The following is a 14,005-nucleotide window of genomic DNA, read 5'->3' as shown; positions in this document are numbered from 1 at the left end:
TAGTTTGATGCTTGATAATTGTTTTGAGATATAAAGATGGTGATATTAAAGTTGTGCTAGTTGAGTAGTTGTGAATTTGAGAAATACTTGTGTTAAAGTTTGTGATTCTCGTAGCATGCACGTATGGTGAACCGTTATGTGATGAAGTCGGAGCATGATTTATTTTTTGATTGTCTTCCTTATGAGTGGCGGTCGGGGACGAGCGATGGTCTTTTCCTACCAATCTATCCCCCTAGGAGCATGTGCATAATACTTTGCTTTGATAACTTGTAGATTTTTTCAATAAGTATACGAGTTCTTTATGACTAATGTTGAGTCCATGGATTATACGCACTCTCACCCTTTGTAGTGACCAGACCTCAAACAGTCTGATCTTTGTGCTCCGGTGTCATCCCTGGATCAGTAATGCTGACACCACACAGTACTCGGAGGATTTATAGCAGAGTAGCAATCACACACTTATTACATCGAGTGTCTCAGAAGAGAACTTATTGCAATATGGCTTAAGGCCATCTAATAACGATAACAACGGAAGGCTTGGAAGATAAGTGAGTCCATCAACTCCAACGGCATCACTGAGTATAGAACCACGACCTAAAAACTCCTTAATCGTCGTCTGAAAAGTCTGCAACATTAACGTTGCAGCCCGAAAATGGGTCAGCACATGGAATACGCTGGCAAGGTAACACATAGAGAATAATGGAATGAAACAGCTATACTATATGCATATTTGGCTGGTGGAAAGCTCTATGGTTACAGTTTTGCGTAAAGCCAATTTTTCCCTACTTCAAAGGAATAAATTTAATTACTATCATGGTGGTTGTTAAACATTGAGAATGGTTGACAGCATTCTCAATCCCAATTAAGCATCATCATTAAACATAACCCAACAAAATTTATTTACAGTAACATGTTCAGATTCACATGATAATCCAAGTACTAGATACTCAAGATGTCCATAACCGGGGACACGGCTAATCATGATTAGTTTATTACACTCTCTACAGAGGTTTGCGCACTTTTCCCCACAAGACTCGATCGCCTCCGTTTGGTTTCTCGCACTACATGGTGTTTGAGAAGACGGATGACCGAGACATAGTCTTTCAGAAGCGCTAGCACCTTACGATCGGGTAGACCGTACCACCTACATCCCCTACATCTACTAGTCTACCACTGTAAGAGTTCACACAACTTAGTCAACTATGCTAGAGCCCATAATAGCTTGTGGCTGCACACGGAAGTTTCTAGTATGAATAGTCTCATGATCCCTTTGAGCCTGGGTGGCGGTCCAAAAGAAAACAGGCAAGTCCTGGAATACCCAGGTGCCTCAATCCACCCAGATGTGAGTTTAAGTTGCTACCTTAGATAAACCATTAATTAACAATCTCACATCTGTCATGGATATCACTCATCCAATCCACGTTTACTAGCATAGCATGGCATAATAAGCAAACATAGAAGTAACTCCCAAAGGTTTGATAATAACAGGTAATAGGTCCTACCTCATCTACTTCCCATCCCACAATTGAATTAGATCCTAATCATGCAATGTGTGAGGATTGATCTAATGCAATAAAACTGGGTAGTAGAAAAGGTATGATCAAAGTGTTACTTGCCTTGCTGATGATCCGCGAAACCTAACGATTCGAAGTAACAAGCGGCGCACTCCGGGTATTCTATCATAGACAACAAACAAGCATACAATAAGTACTCATCTAATGCACAGGTAAAACTCAAATAAGAGATCTAACCAGAAGGTTCAACTTAAGAACTCCAGTTAGCAAAAAGAATCAAATCGAACGAAGCAACGAAAGCCAAACGGCGAAAGAAAACAACTTCATTCTAGTAATCTGGATCTAGGGAAAATTTTACAGTAGCAAAATCTTGTTTAAGTTGGTTAAACGGATAGAGGGTTTCGAGACGAAACTCTAGGCGCTTGAATCGCCTGATTCCGATAAACGAGCAAAAAGTTATACTAAAATGAAATCGGATCAGGAATCGCGATAAAAAAAATCGCGGATTTAATCCGAGAAAAAGAAAAACAAAGAACGCCAATTTTTTTCGGCACGGAAAACGAGGCGCGACGAACCTCGGCGGCGGACGTCGGCGACGGCGGCCAGGGCGGCGGCTGGGCTGGGGGCTGGCTAGGGTTTCCCTCGGGGTGGGCTGCCCCGGCTTATAAAGGCCTCCCGGGTCGGTGTCCAGGTCGGACACGGCCCGTTAAATCGGTTCGTTTTTTTTAAATTATTCCGCTCGGAAAAAAGTAAAAAGAAATACTAAACAGACTCCGAAAATTCCGAAATAAATTTTCACGGGCTTCTAAAATCAAGCCGCACAAGGTGAACATTTATTTGGGCCCTAAATGCAATTTTGAAAAACGCATTTTTTCCTAAATTCAAATAAAACACCGAAAAACTCCGAAATAAAATCTTATTTGATTTTATTATTAAATCCTCAATATTTCTTTATTTTGGGAAAGTCATTTTATTCCCTCTCTCATATTTTTGTAATAGAAATAATTGATGATAAAATACATAAAATCAAATGATCCTATTCTCAAATTTGAGAAAACTCAAATATGAAAATAACGAAATCCCCAACTCTCTCCGTGGGTCATTGAGTTGCGTAGAATTTCTAGGATCAACCAAAATGCAAAATAAAATATGATATGCATGATGATCTAATGTATAACATTCCAAATTGAAAATTTGGGATGTTACACCCTTCCACCTTTGCTAGCCTCTCTAATATCGTGCACCTTTCGCCGGTATCATACACCCACCATATACCTTCCTCAAAACAGCCACCATACCTACCTATTATGGCATTTCCATAGCCATCCCGAGATATATCGCCATGCAACTTTCCACCGTTCCGCTTCATCATTGTCATATTGCTTACCATGATCATGTAGTTGACATCGTATTTGTGGCAAAGCCACCATTCATAATTCTTTCATACGTGTCACTCTTGATTCATTGCGTATCCCGGTACACCGCCGGAGGCATTCATATAGAGTCATATTTTGTTCTAAGTATCGAGTTGTAATTGTTGAGTTGTAAGAAAAATAAAAGTGTGATGATCATCATTATTAGAGAATTGTCCCAGTGAGGAAAAGATGATGGAGACTATGATTCCCCCACAAGTCGGGATGTGACTCCGGACGAAAAAAAAGAGGCCATAAAAAAGAGAAAAGGTCCAAATAAAAAAATGAGAGAAAAAGAAAGAAGGGACAATGTTACTATCCTTTTACCACACTTGTGCTTCAAAGTAGCACCATGAGATTCATGATAGAGAGTCTCCTATGTTATCACTTTCATATACTAGTGGGAATTTTTCATTATAGAACTTGGCCCGTATATTCCAATGATGGGCTTCCTCAAAATGCCCTGGGTCTTCATGAGCAAGCTAGTTGGATGCACACCGACTTAGTTTCTTTTTGAGCTTTCATATACTTATAGCCCTAGTGCATCCGTTGCATGGAAATCCCTACTCACTCACATTGATATCTATTGATGGGCATCTCCATAGCCCGTTGATACGCCTAGTTGATGTGAGACTATCTTCTCCCTTTTTGTCTTCTCCACAACCACCATTCTATTCCACCTATAGTGCTATGTCCATGGCTCACGCTCATGTATTGCGTGAAGATTGAAAAAGTTTTGAGAATGTCAAAAGTATGAAACAATTGCTTGGCTTGTCATCGGGGTTGTGCATGATTTAAATATTTTGTGTGATGAAGATGGAGCATAGCCAGACTATATGATTTTTTAGGGACAACTTTCTTTGGCCATGTTATTTGAGAAGAAATAATTGCTTTGTTAGTATGCTTGAAGTATTATTATTTTTATGTCAATATGAACTTTTGTCTTGAATCTTTCGAATCTGAATATTCATACCTCAATTAAGAAGAATTACATTAAAATTATGCCAAGTAGCACTCCGCATCAAAAATTCTGTTTTATCATTTACCTACTCGAGGACGAGCGGGAATTAAACTTGGGGATGCTTGATACATCTCCAACGTATCTATAATTTTTGATTGCTTCATGCTATATTATCTACTATTTTGGACATTATTGGGCTTTATTTTCCACTTTTGTATTATTTTTGGGACTAACCTATTAACCGGAGGCCCAGCCCAGAATTGTTGTTTTTTTGCCTGTTTTAGGGTTTCGAAGAAAAGGAATATCAAACGGAGTCCAAACGGAATGAAACCTTCGGGAACATGATTTTCTCAACGAACAAGACCCGGGAGACTTGGACCCTGATATGTCTCCAACGTATCCATAATTTTTTATTGCTCCATGCTATATTATCTACTATTTTGGATGTTTATGGGCTTTATTATACACTTCTATATCATTTTTGGGACTACCCTATTAACCAGAGCCCAGTGCCAGTTTCTGTTTTCACCTTGTTTTAGAATATCGCAGAAAAGGAAAACCAAACGGAGTACAATTGACCTGAAACTTCACGGAACTTATTTTTGGATCAGAATAAGCCCGGGAGACTTGGAGTCTATGTCAAGGAAGCTTCTAGGAGGCCACGAGGTAGGGGGCGCGCCCACCCCCCTAGGCACGCCCTCCACCCTCGTGGGCCCCTCATGGCCCCCTGACGTACTTGTTCCGCCTATATATCGCCATATACCCTAAAAACATCCGAGAGCACAATAGATCGGGAGTTCCGCCGCCAGAAGCCTCCGTAGCCACCGAAAACCAATCTAGACCCGTTCCGGCACCCTGTCGGAGGGGGGAATCCCTCTTCGGTGGCTATCTTCATTATCCCGGTGCTCTCCATGACGAGGAGGGAGTAGCTCTCCCTCTGGGCTAAGGGTATGTACCAATAGCTATGTGTTTGATCTCTCTCTCTCTCTCTCGTGTTCTTGAGGTGATACGATCTTGATGTATCGCGAGATTTGCTATCATATTTGCATCATTATGATGTTTCTCCCCCTCTATTCTCTTGTAATGGATTGAGTTTCCCCTTTGAAGTTATCTTATCGGATTGAGTCTTTAAAGATTTGAGAACACTTGATGTATGTCTTGCTGTGCGTATCTATGGTGACAATGGGATACCACGTGATTCACGTGATGTATGTTTTGGTGATCAACTTGCGGGTTCCGCCCATGAACCTATGCATAGGGGTTGGCACACGTTTTCGTCATGATTCTCCGGTAGAAACTTTGGGGCACTCTTTGAGGTTCTATGTGTTGGTTGAATAGATGAATCTGAGATTGTGTGATGCATATCGTATAATCATACCCACGGATACTTGAGGTGACATTGGAGTATCTAGGTGACATTAGGGTTTTGGTTGATTTGTGTCTTAAGGTCTTATCCTAGTATGAACTCTGGGGCTGTTTGTGACACTTATAGGAATAACCCAACAGATTGATTGGAAAGAATAACTTTGAGATGGTTCCGTACCCTACCATAATCTCTTCGTTCGTTCTCCGCTATTAGTGACTTTGGAGTGACTCTTTGTTGCATGTTGAGGGATAGTTATGTGATCCAATTATGTTATTATTGTTGAGGGAACTTGCACTAGCGAAAGTACGAACCCTAGGTCTTGTTTCAACGCATTGCAATACCGTTTACACTCACTTTTATCATTAGTTACCTTGCTGTTTTTATATTTTCAGATTACAAAAACCGTTATCTACTATCCATATACCACTTGTACCACCATCTCTTCGCCGAACTAGTGCACCTATACAATTTACCATTGTATTGGGTGTGTTGGGGACATAAGAGACTCTTTGTTATTTGGTTGCAGGGTTGCTTTAGAGAGACCATCTTCATCCTACGCCTCCTACGGATTGATAAACCTTAAGTCATCCACTTGAGGGAAATTTTCTACTGTCCTACAAACCTCTGCACTTGGAGGCCCAACAACGTCTACAAGAAGAAGGTTGTGTAGTAGACATCAAGCTCTTTTCTAGCGTCGTTGCCGGGGAGGTGAGTGCTTGAAGGTATATCTTTAGATCTTGCAATCAAGTCTTTTAGTTTCTTGTTTTATCACTAGTTTAGTTTATAAAAGAAAACTATAAAAAATGGAATTGAGTTTGTCTCATACACTTCACCTTTTTAATATCTTTCGTGAGTATGATGGAAAGGATAATTGTGCTCAAGTGCTAGAAGAAGAAATCTATAAAATGTTTGGCACTAAATATTTGAATGATGGGCATGATTGCAATGTTGTTAGTATGAATTCTTTGAATATCCATGATGCTATTGATATGCAAAGCCACAAGCTTGGGGAAGCTATGTTTGAAGAAGATGATATTTTTTGTCCCCCAAGTGTTGATGAGCAAATTTATTACGATGAAAGCATGCCTCCTATCTATGATGATTATTGTGATGACACGTATGATTTAAAGAATAATAATAACAATGAACATTGTCATCTTGATCTTAATTTTCAATCACATGATAGTTATTTTGTTGAGTTTGCTCCCACTACTATTAATGAGAAGAATTTTGCTTATGTGGAGAGTAGTAAATTTTCTATGCTTGTAGATCATGAAAAGAATGCTTTAGGTGCTGGTTATATTGTTGAATTCATTCATGATGCTACTGAAAATTATTATGAGGGAGGAATATATGCTTGTAGGAATTGCAATAATATCAAGTTTCCTCTCTATGTGCTTAAAGTTTTGAAGTTATGCTTGTTTTACCTTCCTATGCAAGTTGATTCTTGTTCCCACAAGTTGTTTGCTCAAAAAATCCCTATGCATAGGAAGTATGTTAGACTTAAATGTGCTAGTCATATTCTTCATGATGCTCTCTCTATGTTTCAATTCTTCTCTTTTATGTGAGCATCATTGAAATCATCATGCCTAGCTAGGGGCGTTAAATGATAGCGCTTGTTGGGAGACAACCCAATTTTATTCTTGTTCCATGCTTTTTGTTCCTATTTAGTAATAAATAATTCATCTAGCCTCTGTTTAGATGTGGTTTTTGTTGGAAATATGCCCTAGAGGCAATAATAAATTGATTATTATTATATTTCCTTGTTCATGATAATCGTTTATTATCCATGCTAGAATTGTATTGATAGGAAACTCATATACATGTGTGGATACATAGACAACACCACGTCCCTAGTAAGCCTCTAGTTGACTAGCTCGTTGATCAATAGATGGTTACGGTTTCCTGACCATGGACATTGGATGTCGTTGATAACGGGATCACATCATTGGGAGAATGATGTGATGGACAAGACCCAATCCTAAGCATAGCACAAGATCGTGTAGTTCGCATGCTAACGCTTTTCTAATGTCAAGTATCATTTCCTCAGACCATGAGATTGTGCAACTCCCGGATACCGTAGGAATACTTTGGGTGTGCCAAACGTCACAACGTAACTGGGTGGCTATAAAGGTGCACTACGGGTATCTCCTAAAGTGTCTGTTGGGTTGGCACGAATCGAGACTGGGATTTGTCACTCCGTGTAAACGGAGAGGTATCTCTGGGCCCACTCGGTAGGACATCATCATAATGTGCACATTGTGACCAAGGAGTTGATCACGGGATGATGTGTTACGGAACGAGTAAAGAGACTTGCCAGTAACAAGATTGAACAAGGTATCGGGATACCGACGATCGAATCTCGGGCAAGTATCATACTGCTAGACAAAGGGAATTGTATACGGGATTGATCAAATCCTCAACATCATGGTTCATCCGATGAGATCATCATGGAACATGTAGGAACCAACATGGGTATCCAGATCCTGTTGTTGGTTATTAACTGGAGAACGTCTCGGTCATGTCTGCATGGTTCCCGAACCAGTAGGGTCTACACACTTAAGGTTCGATGACGCTAGGGTTATAAGGAATAGATAGACGTGGTTACCGAATGTTGTTCGGAGTCCCGGATGAGATCCCGGACGTCACAAGGAGTTCCGGAATGGTCCGGAGGGAAAGAATAATATATAGAAAGTGAGGTTTTGACCACTGGAAGTGTTTCGGGCGTCACCGGTAGTGTACCGGGACCACCGGAGGGGTCCGGGGGTCCACCAAGTGGGGCCACCAGCCCCGGAGGCTTCCATGGGCCAAGAGTGGGAAGGGACCAGCCCCTGAGTGGGCTGGTGCGCCTCCCACAAGGCCCAAGGCGCAGCTAGGAGGAGAAAGGGGAAACCCTAGGCATAGATGGGCCTAAGGCCCACCCTAGGGCGCGCCCCCCTCTCCCCCTCTTGGCCGCCCCCTCTATCCCATCTAGGGCTGCCGCCCCCTAGGGGTGGGAACCCTAGAGGGGGCGCACCCTCCTCCCCTCCTCCTATAAATAGTGGGGGTTTTGGGCTGCCCAACACAAGAGTTCCTCTCCTTCTTGGCGCAGCCCTACCCCTCTCCCTCCTCGTCTCTTGCGGTGCTTGGCGAAGCCCTGCTGGAGTACCACGCTCCTCCACCACCACCACGCCGTTGTGCTGCTGCTGGATGGAGTCTTCCTCAACTTCTCCCTCTCTCCTTGCTGGATCAAGGCATGGGAGACGTCACCGGGCTGTACGTGTGTTGAACGCGGAGGTGCCGTCCGTTCGGCACTAGGATCTCTGGTGATTTCGATCACGACGAGTACGACTCCTTCAACCCCGTTCTCTTGAACGCTTCCGCATAGCGATCTACAAGGGTATGTAGATGCACTCTCCTTCCCCTCGTTGCTAGTTTCTCCATAGATCGATCTTGGTGACACGTAGGAAAATTTTGAATTTCTGCTATGTTCCCCAACAGTGGCATCATGAGCTAGGTCTATTGCATAGATTCTATGCACGAGTAGAACACAAAGTAGTTGTGGGCGTTGATTTTGTTCAATATGCTTACCGTTACTAGTCCAATCTTGTTTCGACAGTATTGTGGGATGAAGCGGCCCGGACCGACCTTACACGTACTCTTACGTGAGACTGGTTCCACCGACTGACTTGCACTAGTTGCATAAGGTGGCTAGAGGGTGTCTGTCTCTCCCACTTTAGTCGGATCGAATTCGATGAAAAGGGTCCTTATGAAGGGTAAATAGCAATTGGCATATCACGTTGTGGTTTTTGCGTAGGTAAGAAACGTTCTTGCTAGAAACCCATAGCAGCCACATAAAACATGCAAACAACAATTAGAGGACGTCTAACTTGTTTTTGCAGGGTATGCTATGTGATATGATATGGCCAAGAAGAATGTGATGAATGATATGTGATGTATGAGATTGATCATGTTCTTGTAATAGGAATCACGACTTGCATGTCGATGAGTATGACAACCGGCAGGAGCCATAGGAGTTGTCTTAATTTATTTATGACCTGCGTGTCAATATAAACGTCATGTAATTACTTTACTTTATTGCTAACCGTTAGTTGTAGTAGTAGAAGAAATAGTTGGCGAGACAACTTCATGAAGACACGATGATGGAGATCATGATGATGGAGATCATGGTGTCATCCCGGTGACAAGATGATCATGGAGCCCCAAGATGGAGATCAAAGGAGCTATATGATATTGGCCATATCATGTCACTATTATTTGATTGCATGTGATGTTTATCATGTTTTTGCATCTTGTTTACTTAGAACGACGGTAGTAAATAAGATGATCCCTCATAATAATTTCAAGAAAGTGTTCCCCCTAACTGTGCACCATTGCGACAGTTCGTTGTTTCGAAGGACCACGTGATGATCGGGTGTGATAGATTCTAACGTTCACATACAACGGGTGTAAGACAGATTTACACACGCGAAACACTTAGGTTGACTTGACGAGCCTAGCATGTACAGACATGGCCTCGGAACACAAGAGACCGAAAGGTCGAGCATGAGTCGTATGGTAGATACGATCAACATGAAGATGTTCACCGATGACGACTAGTCCGTCTCACGTGATGATCGGACACGGCCTAGTTGACTCGGATCATGTAATCACTTAGATGACTAGAGGGATGTCTATCTGAGTGGGAATTCATAAGATGAACTTAATTATCCTGAACATAGTCAAAAGATCTTCGCAAATTATGTCGTAGCTCGCGCTTCAGTTCTACTGTTTAGATATGTTCCTAGAGAAAATTTAGTTGAAAGTTGATAGTAGCAATTATGTGGACTAGGTCCGTAAACTGAGGATTGTCCTCATTGCTTCATAGAAGGCTTATGTCCTTAATGCACCACTCAGTGTGCTGAACCTCGAACGTCGTCTATGGATGTTGCGAACATCTGACATACACATTTTGATAACTACGTGATAGTTCAGTTAAACGGTTTAGAGTTGAGGCACCAAAGACGTTTTGAAACGTCGCGAAACATATGAGATGTTTCGAGGGCTGAAATTGGGATTTCAGGCTCGTGCTCACGTCAAGAGGTATAAGACCTCCAACGATTTTCTTAGCCTGCAAACTAAGGGAGAAAAGCTCAATTGTTGAGCTTGTGCTCAGATTGTCTGAGTACAACAATCATTTGATTCGAGTGGGAGTTGATCTTCCAGATGAGATAGTGATATTTCTCCGAAGTCATTGCCACCAAGCTGCTAGAGCTTCGTGATGAACTATAACATATCAGGGATAGATATGATGATCCTTAAAATATTCATGATGTTTGACACCGCGAAAGTAGAAATCAAGAAGGAGCATCAATTGTTGATGGTTAGTGAAACCACTAGTTTCAAGAAGGGCAAGGGCAAGAAGGGATACTTCATGAAACGGCAAATCAGCTGCTGTTCTAGTGAAGAAACCCAAGGTTGAACCCAAACCCGAGACTAAGTGCTTCTGTAATAAGGGGAACAGCCACTGGAGCAAAAATACCCTAGATACTTGGTAGATGAGAAGGCTGGCAAGGTCGGTAGAAGTATATTGGATATACATTGTGTTAATATGTACTTTACTAGTACTCCTAGTAGCACCAGGGTATTAGATACCGGTTCAGTTACTAAGTGTTAGTAAACTCGAAATAAAAGGCTGCGGAGTAAACGGAGACTAGCTAAAGGTGAGCTGGCGATATGTGTTGGAAGTTTTTCCCAAGCTTGATGTGATCAAGCATCGCACGCTCCCTCTACCATCGAGATTGGTGTTTGCGTTGAGCATAGACGTGATTGGATTATGTCTATCGCAATACGGTTATTCATTTAAGGAGAATAATGGTTACTCTGTTTATTTGAATAATACCTTCAATGGTCTTGCACCTAAAATGAATGGTTTATTGAATCTCGATCGTAGTGATACACATTTTCATGCCAAAGGTATAAGATAGTAATGATAGTACCACACAAATATGGCACTGCAATTTGAGTCATATCGGTATAAAACACATGAAGAAGCTCCATGTTGATGGATCTTTGGGCTCACTCGTTTTGAAAAGTTTGAGACATACAAACCATGTCTATTGGTGTATATGCATGAAGAAACTCCATGCAAATGGACCATTTGGACTCACTTGATTTTCAATCACTTGAGACATGCAAATCATACCACATGGGCAAGATGACTGAAAGCCTCGTTTTCAGTAAAATGGAACTAGAAAGCAACTTGTTGGAAGTAATACATTTTGATGTGTGCAGTCCAATGAGTGCTGAGGCATGTAGTGGATATCGTTATGTTCTTACTTCACAGATGATTTGAGTAGATGTTGAGTATATTTACTTGATGAATCATGAGTCTGAATTATTGAAAGGTTCAAGTAATTTCAGGGTGAAGTTGAAAGATCGTCGTGACAAGAGGATAAAAGATCTATGATATGATCATATAGATGAATATCTGAATTACGAGTTTGGCACAGAATTAAGACATTGTGGAAATTGTTTCACAACTAATACAGCCTGGAACACCATAGTGTGATGGTATGTCCGAACATCATAACTGCACCCTATTGGATATGATGCATAACATGATGTCTCTTATCGAATTACCACGATAGTTTATGGGTTAGGCATTAGAGACAACCACATTTACTTTAAATAGGGCACCATGTAATTCCGATGAGATGACACCGTATGAACTATGGTTTAGAGAAAGCTAAGCTGTCATTTCTTAAAAGTTTGGGGCTGCGACGCTTATGTGAAAAAGTTTCAGGCTGATAAGCTCGAACCCAAAGTGGATAAATGCATCTTCATAGGACACCCAAAACAGTTGGGTATACCTCCTGTCTCAGATCCGAAAGCAATAAGGGATTGTTTCTAGAATCGGGTCCTTTCTCGAGGAAAAGTTTCTCTCAAAGGAATTGAGTGGGAGGATGGTGGAGACTTGATGAGGTTATTGAACCGTCACTTCAACTAGTGTGTAGCAGGGCACAAGGAGTTGTTCCTGTGGCACCTACACCAATTGAAGTGGAAGCTTATGATAGTGATCATGAAACTTCGGATCAAGTCACTACCAAACCTCGTAGGATGACAAGGATGCGTACTACTTCAGAGTGGTACGTAATCCTGTCTTGGAAGTCATGTTGCTAGACAACAATGAACCTATGAGCTATGGAGAAGCGATGGTGGGCCCGGATTCCGATAAATGGCTCGAGGCCATAAAATCCGAGAGAGGATCCATGTATGAAAACAAAGTGTAGACTTTGGCAGAACGACTCGATGGTCATAAGGCTATTGAGTACAGATGGATTTTAAAAGGAAGACGGACAATGATGGTAAGTATCACCATTAGGAAAGCTCGACTTGTCGTTAAGATTTTTCCGACAAGTTCAAGGAGTTGACTATGATGAGACTTTCTCACTCGTAGCGATGCTAAGAGTCTGTTGGAATTATATTAGCGATTACTGCATTATTTATGAAATCTTGCAGATAGGATGTCAAAACATTGTTTCCTCGACGATTTTCTTGAGGAAAGGTTGTATGTGATACAATCGGAAGGTTTTGTCAATCCTGAAAGATGCTAATAAGTATGCAAAGCTCCAGCAATCCTTCTAAGGACTGGAGTAAGCATCTCGGAGTTGGAATGTATGCTTTGATGAGATGATCAAAGATTTTGGGTGTATACAAAGTTTATGGGAAACTTGTATTTCCAAAGAAGTGAGTGGGAGCACTATAGAATTTCTGATGAATATATGTTGTTGATCAGAAATGATGTAGAATTTCTAGAAAGCATGCAGAGTTATTTGAAAAGTGTTTTTCAATGGAAAGCCTGGATTAAGCTACTTGAACGTTGAGCATCAAGATCTATAAGGATAGATCAAAACGCTTAATGGTACTTTCAAATGAGCACATACCTTGACATGATCTTGAAGGTGTTCAAGATGGATCAGTCAAAGAAGGAGTTCTTGCCTGAGTTGTCAGGTATGAAGTTAAGACTTAAAGCTCAACCACGGCAGAAGAAAGAGAAAGGACGAATGTCGTCCCCTATGCTTTTGTCATAGGCTCTATACGGTATGCCATGCTGAGTACCGCACCTGATGTGTGCCTTGCCACATGTCTGGCAAGACGGTACAAAGGTGATCCAGGAGTGGATCACTAGATAGCGGTCAAAATTGTCCTTGGAGTAATAAGGACATTTTTCTCGATTATGGAGGTGATAAAGAGTTCGGCGTAAAGGGTTACATCGATGCAAGCTTTAACACCTATCCGAATGACTCTGAGTAGCAAACCAGATACGTATAGTGGAGCAACCATTTGGAATAGCTCCAAGTGGAGCGTGGAAGCAGCATTTATAATATGACCTAGAGATTTGCGAAGTACATACGGATCTGAATGTTGTAGACCCGTTGACTAAAACCTCTCTCACAAGCAAAACATGATCAAACCCAGAACTCATTGAGTCTTAATCACATGATGATGTGAACTAGTTTAGTGACACTAGTAAACTCTTTGGATGTTGGTCACATGGCGATGTGACCTGTGAGTGTTAATCACATGGCGATGCGAACTAGATTATTGACTCTAGTGCAAGTGGGAGACTGTTGGAAATATGCCCTAGAGGCAATAATAAATTGATTATTATTATATTTCCTTGTTCATGATAATCGTTTATTATCCATGCTAGAATTGTATTGATAGGAAACTCATATACATGTGTGGATACATAGACAACACCACGTCC

The sequence above is a fragment of the Triticum aestivum genome, chromosome 2A, assembly GCF_018294505.1.
Source record: "Triticum aestivum cultivar Chinese Spring chromosome 2A, IWGSC CS RefSeq v2.1, whole genome shotgun sequence".
In the NCBI taxonomy this organism is placed as follows: domain Eukaryota; kingdom Viridiplantae; phylum Streptophyta; class Magnoliopsida; order Poales; family Poaceae; genus Triticum; species Triticum aestivum.
This window is presented reverse-complemented; position numbering follows the sequence as displayed.